The sequence below is a fragment of the Vidua chalybeata genome, chromosome 1 (genome assembly GCF_026979565.1).
Source record: "Vidua chalybeata isolate OUT-0048 chromosome 1, bVidCha1 merged haplotype, whole genome shotgun sequence".
Classification (NCBI taxonomy): Eukaryota; Metazoa; Chordata; class Aves; order Passeriformes; family Viduidae; genus Vidua; species Vidua chalybeata.
Genome location: NC_071530.1, coordinates 101,930,793 through 101,941,179, shown reverse-complemented (window position 1 = coordinate 101,941,179; position 10,387 = coordinate 101,930,793). Strand labels below are relative to the sequence as shown.

At 43.3% G+C, this 10,387-nt stretch overlaps 1 protein-coding gene across 4 annotated transcripts in view; it reads left to right on the top strand.

The window, feature by feature from the left end:
- The first annotated feature begins 1,903 nt into the window (after window positions 1-1,903).
- RALBP1 (ralA binding protein 1) overlaps window positions 1,904-10,387 on the top strand; it is a 33,388-nt gene continuing 24,904 nt past the window's right edge. The window contains exon 1 of one of the 4 annotated variants that reach the window (XM_053962924.1): window positions 1,904-2,623. The gene's annotated coding sequence lies outside the window, so the exon portion shown is untranslated. Of the gene's footprint in view, window positions 2,624-2,654; window positions 2,674-2,879; window positions 3,157-10,387 lie in introns of those variants that run through there. The other 3 variants (XM_053962933.1, XM_053962914.1, XM_053962940.1) reach the window with 3 other exon arrangements.

Here is a 10,387-nt window from a genome sequence, read left to right as displayed (position 1 = left end):
AGGAAGGAATTATTTATTAACATGACTATGCCTCTTCCCTTTTCTTTTCCTGACCAAATGCTTTCTGAAGCTCCCCTCCATTATTATTTTATTACTTTTATGAAGCTCAGGTACATCAGTGAGACTGATTTTCCAAGCAGAAAGCTTGCCACCTCAGAATCCTTGCTTCACTTTGTCTTTAAACCAGAAAGAATTTACTGAGTGAATGTGGGGCAAGCTGAGGGTGTAAGAAAGTGCCTCAGTCTGTGTAAGTTGGTCCCAGACCACAGTGAATTTTGCAAGTCAGAAACCATCCAAATCTGTTTCACATGGCAGTAAATTGGTATAGTCAGCACTGCGTACAATCATTTGTTTGTCCTCAAAATCTGGGAGAAAATTAATTCTGGGCTCATTAGCTGATGAGCCCATTGTGCATGAACTTTTGTTGGCAGTGGCCTCTAATAATACACATTCTTCAGAGCTGAGAGTCTCTGGCCACTGTCACTTCAAGCGGAGATCCTCCTGGGCAACCGTCTCCAATTACTACGGGATGTTACAGAATTAATCCTTCTCTCTTCTTTTGCTAGGAGTAAGGTGGCCTTTATATGTAACAAAAAAGAAACACATTAGCTGTGATGTTACATTAAATAGCCTGGTGAGCCCTTGCTGTTACACTGTTTCTTCTGGAGAGGAGGAGGGAGGTTGGAAGTTGCGAGGTTATGTAATAAGTGGTGAAGACAATATCCCTGTGCTCCAACACTAATCGGAGTGTTTACAACCCTCCCTTTTGTAGCTTCCACTGAATAGCACAAATTCCCGTGGGGGACCTTTTACATTACCGCAGGAGGTGGCACAAAGAGCTCATTCGACAGGGACTAAGCAGCATTGAGTCTCAAGTGAATAAATGGAGCAGGTGGCATGCTGCCACAGTATTAATGTGTCCAATAGGCCGGGGATTATGCTCCAGGCTGTGGGAATGAATCGGCCCTGCTTCTGACTGAAACAAATTCCCCTGTTGATGAGCAATCCTGAAAGGGATTCAAATTACGCAGGTGCTCAACGTAACAGAAACCTGCATTGTAAGAGGCAAAAACCCCCCACAAAATTCCTTATAACATCACTGTAAACAGGATGCATCTTGAGATGGGGATGTGTTCCTTGGCACAGGTCACCTCAAGCAGCATCCAGAGCCTTTCTCCATTTCTCTTGCATTCCAGAAAGCGGTAGAGAGAAGTGGGTAACTCCTCTCAGGAGGTCAGATTTGTTATGGTGGATGAAGCCGAAGCCTTCATGTGAGCTGAGGAAGAGGAATTCTGTCAGCAGTAACATCACATGGAAGGTGGTCCAGATGCCCCCACCTGTGGGGCTGTGCCTGCTCCCACACTGAGACTGATGGCTTGTGGTGTTTGCTGACCTCCCACTCTGACCAGTGTAATCTCACAACTCACTTGGCCATACCCATCTTTAATCACTGCCAAAAGAATCTCAAAATAACAGAATGGGTCAGGTTGGAAGGGACCACAGGGGGTCACCTGGTCCAACCTCTCTGCTCAAGAAGGATCATTCCAGAGCACTGTGGATTGCTATGTGCATTCCAGGACTGTGTCCCCAGATGGTGCTTGAATATCTCCAGCAAGGGAGACCCCACAACCTCTTTGGGAAATCTGTTCGAGTGCATGGTCACCTGCACGGTGAGGTTCTTCCACATATCCAAGTGGAACTTCCTGTGAATCAGTTTCTACCTGTTGCCTCTTACCCTATTGCTTGATACCACTGAGAAGAGCCTGGCTCCATCCTCTTGGCATCCTCCCTCCTTCAAATACTTATAGACATTGATGAGGACCCCTCCCAGTTGTCTCTTCCCAAGGCTGAACAGTTCCAGCTCCCTCCGTCTTCCCTCTATATAATAGAGATGCTCTATCTTTTTTGCCCTCCACGGGATCTGCTCCAGGAGCTCCATGTCTCTCTTGTACTGAGGAGCCCAAAACTGGACACAGCACTCCAGATGCGGCCCCAGCAGTGCTGAATAGAGGGGCAGGATCAGCTCCCCCGACCTGCTGGCAGCGCTCTTCCTACTGCAGCTCAGGATATCATTGGCGTTCTCGGCCACAAGGGCCCTGAGCTCACGGCTCAGGGGCGCTTACGTTCCTTGTGTTCCCAGAGGAGTGACGGACCTGCTGCCTGCCGGCTCTCGGCGGCTGCTGAGGGAGCTTCACACACGTATCTCGCCGGGGTCCCCTCAAGCAGCCGGACCCCGCTCCCGCGGGCCTGGGGGCTTCAACAGCGACTTGGGGCAGAGGAGCTGCAACTCCCTCGCAGCGCGCTGGCCGCTGGGAGCTGTAGTGCGGCGGCTAGCAGCGACCTGTAGCGCCCTTGCCGGCAGCGTCCCCGGTGAGAACTACAACTCCCGTCGTGCTCCGCGCGCGGGGCGACCAGTCCCGTCCGCCCCACCTCCCCGCCCTCACGGCCGCGCGGAGCGAAGCAGCGGCGCGTGCGCGGTGGCGTGAGCTCGCGCCGCTCCCCGCCCGTCCCTGCGAGCGCCGGGCGGCGGCGGCGGCCGCGGGATGGGGCGCGAGGCGGGGCGTGCCCGCCGCGCGTGAGGCCGAGGCGGAGCCGCTGCGCGGGCGAGCGGGACCCCACGACGGTCAGTGCGGGGGCGCGGGGGGCGGGCGGCCGGCCCGGCCCGACACCTCGGTGAGGGCCGCGGGGCCGTTCCGGGTCCGGGCGGGCGGGCGGGGGCGGAGGAAGGGGTGGGGGAGGTCGTACAACTGGCAGCGCCAGCCGCCACCGCCCCGCGCTGCGCGCGGCTGCCGGGTGGGGGAGGGGCCGGCGCGGGCTGCTCGGCGGGAGGGGCGGGGTCTCGGGAGGCCACGCCCATTCAGCCTCGGGTCGCTGCTCGCCCTCCCTCCCTCTCCGCTGCCTTCCCTGCCTCCTCCCTTCCCTCTCTCCTTTCTTTCCCTGCTTTTTTCCTTCCCTTCCTTTCCTCCCTCCCCTCCGTGCCCGCCCGGGAGGGTGTCCGGCCCGTGTGCGATACTTACGGGCCGTGTTGTCCCTCCTGCCCTTACGGGGGCAGGCGCCGGGCACCTTGTGCGCCCTGTTTCCGTAGGCGTCTGCTCCCTTTGGATCGTGCGGGGTTCGCTGCAGCTCAGTCTGGGCTGTGGGTTGGCTCTTCGTAAGGTCGTTTTTGGTTCTTTTTTTTTTTTTTTGTGGGGAGGGAGAGGTCAGGGATTTTTATTCTTTTACCTTCGCCTAGAAGTCTTATCTTAAAACCCAGAAACCTTACTGTTATTGTTACTTTTCTGCACCTAGTGTGATTAGCAGGTTCTAAGAATGTCGCGTTTCCTACCTGATAATGTTGTTTAGAAAGTGTGTGTTCTGTTCATCATAGAATCACAGAATGGTTTGGAAAGGACCTCAGGGACCATCTAGTTCCAACCCTTCTGCCATGAGCAGGGACACCTTTCACTAGACCAGGTTGCTCAGAGCCCCATCCCAGACGGCCTTGAACACTTCCAAGGATATATTAGTGGGTTTTGTATGAGCAAATACATCTTATTTTTAAGTGTTAACAGATGTTCAAACAAGTGACAAAGGAAATGCCAGCAATCAAAATTGAAAGTATCTGTTCATGACAATGGTGTGGTTTGGATTTCCTCCACCCCAGTGTCCCTGAGGTTAATGATAATTGTTGATAGAAAAATAATCATTTAAAAAAACAGGCTAAGGCCTTTTTGCCAGTTACATAAACCAGGGTGATTTGTGCAAGTCCCTTGTTTCAGCACAGCAAAACAGCCCTTAAACAGGTTTCTGATCTGGAAACAGCTTGAAGTGCTTACCATGAGTGTTTTGTATTGCCATAACCCACCCTTTGAGGAGTGATGTTAACGTTCCGTTTCATATGACGCAGGATGGTAATGGATGTAAATTTCTTAATGAGCTTACAGGAGAATGGCAGAGGGACCCCTTAGTTTAGATCCCTTAGATTTAGGTTTTGATGTTACTTGAGTGTTGCATACAGCTCGTGGTGAATGGTGCTGTGCTTCAGTTCATTTCAGCACAGTCTGGGTATAATCCCTACAGTCAGTGTGACAAGCTCCTGGGGGGCACTTTTCTACAGAGAAATAATCAGGAATTTAAAAAAAACCCTTCCAGACTGTTGTAGTTTTGAGCATTTAGTACTTCTAAGTGTGTGAAATTTATTAACCCTTTTGCTGTTATGTTCTAGCTACCTACATCAAGAATAGAGTGTCTGTTATGTTGAAGTAGGGAACTTTACATTCCCTGTCCTATGGATCTCATTTCTAGCTTGGAGAAAATAAGTTTTCTTTAGTCTTCCCACCTCTGAAATGGAACATAGGAATAGCTGCCTTCAAATCTTAATACTCCATGCACAACTTCAACATTGTTCTGTCTTAGTTACGGTGTATTCAGGGGTAGGAGGGCATAGTTTGAATTGGTGGGGCTTTTCTCCAAAGTAAGGATTTCACAGTGAAATTGCTGGTGTGATTGTAATTATATGGGAAAGAAAGTTCTTTTTCTGTAGGGCAGATTATTTCCATTTCTATATGGGCATGTCTACCCTGGAATATGTTGTCCTGGAACTGTAATAACAGTGTTCCTGCTTTGGAGGTGCATGGCTTGGTTCTGCAGATGTCCTTAAAGCAAACCTGACATGCACAAGCACTGCATCTGACTCTTTGGGGTTCTCATCTCCACTGCACCCTTCAGGCACTCTTCCTAGTAAGTTTTAGCTTTATTTTCTTACACAAAAAGTTTGCATATTTCCTGAGTAAAAACTGCTGTTTCTTATGGGCAGTTTTTAGACTAATGTGGAAGATGTTGCTGTTGAGCAATAAATACCACCAAATGCTAATTTACTTTCCTTCTTTAAAGCTTGGTGTTATGTAGTTAGTCTCAAAATGCTAAAATATAGTCTGATATTTACCTTCAGTTTATAGTAGTATAGTGTAGCATAATCTACCAAGCTTGTCTCTGAACTAATGTATCTGATTATGTTGAATCAGTGAATGATGCGCTACCCTTACAACTAGTCATGGTTTGCTATCCTTCATCAACTCCTTCTGCTTTTCCCCAGAGCCTCATGGATCATAGTTTTCAAATTGTTGCTCAAAAAAAAAAAAAAAGTATATCAAATGGGCCCACATTTGGGAAGTACCTTATGGAGTAGGAAATTTTACTTAGGCTGCATCCCCAGAGGTGATGGTGTTGAGGGGTGAGTGCTCTGCAGATAAGGTTTACATCATCTGCTTTTCTGCTTGCCATGGCCAAAACCAGAAGGGTAAGGATGCAGGCTGAGTTTAGAGAAGGGAAGGGTATGACTCCATTCCTGTCCATACTTACCCTTCTCATCCCAGCCATCCCTCACCTTTTGGGCTTGACATCAGGGAATACAAACTCGGTTGAAGGAGTGGAGGTACAGGAGAGTGAAACAAACTTTAATGGTGGCAGGAACAGCAATTCTGCAAAGCTGAATAGCAGCCAAGATCCAGTGCTCCCTGCTTCCAGTTTTTCTTTGGGCTGCAGTAAAAACTAGGGAATGACTGCTTACTTGGGGCAGCTGCTGGGAAATGGAGGATTTATATGGTATTACCCAAGTAAGGAGTGGTGATCCAGTAAGCTGGCTCACACAGTAAATTGGCTCAAATATGTCCAAGGAGTTTCTAGTTTATTCTGTCCTGTAACTAGCGGATAATGTATTAGGAAAAAAATTATTTAGGTTTCATCAGTAAAGTGCTGTGACAATTTTGAACTAGTAGGGAAGAATTTGTGAAGAAGACAAATATGAGCTACAGTGACTTCACTGGATAATAAGAAGGTAAAAACAACACTTAATACCTGCATGAAGTATGTCTGACCAAAAATATTTGGAATGTGTAACTGGGTCCTTAATGGTTTTTATTATTAGCTGTGCATTAAAAAAAGCACAGAAAAGCATCTCTTTGTCTTATCTAATGATGAATTCCACGTATACATTAGAGACTGAGATCTGCAAATTCAAAGCCATGAGATCACAGCATTTAGAGCAACCAGTTCACCAGCTACAAGCAGTATTTCCTTTGGTAACTAATTAAGGTGTATTTAAATAGAGAACATGATTTGGTATTTTTTCATTGTCTAGTTCCTGTGATGCTCAGTAAACAAAAGTACAGATAATGAAGATGTCCTAGTTTCTTGCAGAAGCAGCTTGGTGCAGGATCCTGACTAAAAAATAGCAGCTAATTATTTACTAAACACATAATTTTATAATAATAAAGAAAAAGTGCTTGCCAGATGCTAAAATGGTATTAATATAAATCAGTATGTACAGCGAATTGTTAATGTGTGTTAATAGTAATGTGATATTTAGTCCAGTTTAAAAAAATATTTACAGAGAAAATTTACAGATAAGCAAATTTAGTATTGTTTTCTAGAGAAATAGGAAAGAGTGTAGAATAAAATAATGTAATTATTCTGATATAATACTAATAATTGAAGAATGTGATGTAAGTTACTTCATCTGTCCTGATGTGCCTGTAATTGTTAATACCTTGCTGTCTGTCCATTTGTTGTAAGTGCTAGGAAGGCAGGCAGAAATACAGACCTTATGCAATCAATGCAAGGAGAAAATTTCTTTAAAAGAAGGATTAGGATCCTTGGTGGTACACATTAATTTATGATATGACCTTGTAGGTGATCCCTGCCTTGCTTCTGTCGAGGCTCTGTCTTCCCTGGAGGAAGCAGGGAATGGTTAATGATTCTTGCCAGCTGCAGCCTGACGGGAGCGCAGTGCTGGGGCAGACCCTGTGTGAAGGTGCACAGATGCCCTGTTTTGCCTGCTGGGGGCTATACTTTTTCATAGGAATATTTCCACCCTCCAGTGCCATGGAGGGGTCAGCTTCCCAAACAGTAGGAGCAGATTCCTCATATCCACTCTGCCGTCTTTATTCTCTTTCTCACCTACAAAGAACAGAGCTTTTTTAGACTGGCTATTCTGGTCTCTGGAGGCACACAAGGAAAGCAAGGAATGAGTGATGGCTGTTTGCACGAGGTGGGAATGGCCAGATGGTTGCTGGAGAGGAAGAAAGAGGAGTGAGTGCTGGGTGGTAAGGTTTGACATTCCAAATCAGAATGCAGGTTTGGATCGAACTGAAATTTATTTTAAGGAAAATAAATTTAGTTTCATGTTCGTTGTTTTGTACATTTCTTAGCAGTGACTAATTCTTGAGTCAATTCCAGTAGTTATGTATAGATAAAATGTATTTTTGTACATTTTTGTCCTCTCTAGTATGAAAATTTCACAGGTTTCTCTTAACTACGTGAATGCAGCTTGTGAGGTTTTCTTCCTGTTTCACAGTTCAGTAGGATCTCTGGGCTTTTCCTGTTACTAAAGGACAAGACATCTGGCAGAAAGGACCTCTTGGAACTGGTCATAGAACTCTACTACCAGAGCTTGAAGGATGACTTTTGCAAACACGATGATAATTGTTAACTTGACACTAGTGGAAAAAAGGATATCACAGTGGCAAAAATTGCAGCTTCTATTTCTCATAAAAAATAAGTAAGAAAATTTCAAGGGTATTGCTTCTCTTTAAAATCATATCTAACTTGTAAAATAGGACTTACACCGATGAGCTTGAAGCTATAATTTAATGTTTATCCTCTAATGGCTTTTGTGAAATTTAACATTTAGCTTACCCTGGTGGTGAGGCTTGTTGCTACTTCAACATTTCTAGCCTGCCCTGTTGTGTTTTGTAAACACAAGGATCAGCAGTCAGTTGCAGAATTTTTCTGGATGTTGCCATGAAAATAAATTTTCACTGAGTTTTATTAGTATGAATTAAATTGAGTACTAAATGTCAATTCTAGTGCTAAACATGCCAGCAATTAAACTCTCTCATTTCATGGTAGTAGTAGTGGTTTTCTACCATGAATACTATGGAAGTTCATAATTCTCTGGTATTGTTTTCCTATATCCAATATACCGCTTTCACATACTTAATACTGAGTGTATTAATGTAGTGTGTAATTACTGATAAAAGGTAATTAAGTTGACAGATATTTTACTGTATCTACTGTATCTACTCCAGTAGATTTTAATATTGTGAACCAAATGCTGTATATAAATGCTGTATATAAAAGCTAATCTGTACAAAACCCAAAATATCTATTTTTTTTTTTAAACTGGATTCAAAGAAGAGTGTCATTTCCTTTTCTGAGTTTCAATTGTGGTGGCTTCAAAGGAGATGCCATTCTTTTAAGATAGCCTAAAGAGCTTTTTATATTTTATGGGATATTTTAAATTGATTGAATGGACTAAAACCTTGGGGAAAAAATACCAAGTGATTGAACAGATTTACCCAGAAACTCCTTGGATTATTTCAATCCAGTGGTTTTAGCTTTTCTTGTTCTTTAGGTGTTTTAATCTTGACAAATTCTCTAAGTTTTCTCCATGCTGGCCACTTGTTAATTCTAGATGCAGAGATCTTTCACAGATCATGCTTCTGAAGTTTTCATCCTGAAATTTGGGATTGCAGTTCTCCAAAATTCATGCAGTGTGTACCACTGGTGAGCAGATGTGTTTTAAGCAGTCAGGTTTTGAAACATTGTTGGAGGAAAAAAATTCCAGCTTTCCAGCTGAAAGAGGAAGTGATGAACCTGTGGAGTTCTTTGCTGGTTCTGTGTATTAGTATGACTGATATACTAGGATGTATATTCAAATGCATGTTCCTTCACAAAGATAAATAAGAACTAATTTTCTGGCAATGGCTTTCACAAATGTAACTTTTGAGTATGCCAGAACTGGCATACACCTCCAAAAAAGCAGTGGTGAAGGTGCGTCAGTTTCACCTATGTCATTCATTTTGTGTGCTGCAATTTTATGATATTTTATTTGGTCTATGATCAAATTTCTTTGCAGTTTTATATGGGCTTCTTTTGGTTGCTTGTTTTTGATAAATCCTCTAGGAAGTAAGGTTTTAATGTTATTTCAGTCAAACTTCAGAGACATCTAAAAGATACACAAACATGTAAAAGAAGTTTGCAGTTAGTGTGTATGATTAGAACAGTCAGTTGTTGGTGGATATTTCGACAGGTGGGTTTATTACATTTGGTGGGTTTTAGTACTTATGTGCAAGGATTTTACCACTCTTAAAATTGCCTTACACTGATGGAGGCAGTTTATCTTCTTTTGAGGGATGGATAGGACACAGGCCATCTTTGGTCTTTTGTATAATCAGGCTTCCATTAAACTATCTGCTCTAATTTTAATTAAAGCAGCATGACTTGTGTTTAGACAAGGCAACACAACAGATTTGGGAATAGCAATCAGAACTTGTTTGGTCCTGTGCTATCAAATACCAAACTTTTCCTCCATCTCTGAAGTATACAGTATTTTTAATGGTGTATGTTATTATTCAGTCAATTTTTATTATATTTGGCAAGTAGGTTGAAAACATCAATCAGTGAATTTCTTGAGGTATGGGGAGGGTTTTTTGTAATATTCGCAAGACATAGGATTGCTGAAAATTGCTGCAGTAGATGCTACAGACTGAGCTAAATGAAGCCTGTTTTAGAAAGTATATGTGAAATTAATTTTTAAATTCTAATTTTAAATTTCTCTAGAAGGCAGGTATTTCATGTAAAGCTTTCTTCTAGGGCTGACTAGGTAAATTGGCATAGAAGACAAGGCAAATACTGTGAACTTGTGGGTCCTGCTTCTGTTCCAGTAATTGGCATTTTAATGGATGACAGATTCCTGCTTTCTCTGCAGAGACCAACAGCTGCCCCATGGTGGGTGGTGCCACACCTTGCCTTGAATGTATTTCTGAATGTTTTCTGTGTTCACATGCATGACATTTTGCAACATCTCAGCCCTGGAGGTGGTGATGTTAATCATAATTAATAATCTGCTGAGCTTGTAAATATTTAAATTGACTTTCCCCTTGGGTATTGAGTGAATCTGGGACAGACACGGAAAACAGAACTTGTTAATCCCATCTCTGCATATGGTACTGAAAAAAAAACCTAAAAATTCAGAAATTTGCTGAAAGGCTAAATCCTTTATGTGGTGTTGATGAATAGTTGTCACTGGCATTAATGGGAATATGTCTAGGAAGAAGAGATGGTACAGCCCTACTCTTATATGGAAACATAACATACCATGCTAAAAATGTTTTTTTTTATATATATAACATGAGTTTGAAAGACATTGACATCTATTCCTGCAGGTTCCTGCTGCAGACATAACATGGATCAGTAGAACAATTATTTTGTTGGTGTGTCTTGAAACAGATCTCAAAATAAAACAAGCTACATCAGAAAAAACCTTTTGGTGGGTAGAACTGCATCTAAATAAGGCTGTGCTAAAAACTGCTGTGCTGGGAGCACAGAAATGTTACACATCAGTCCA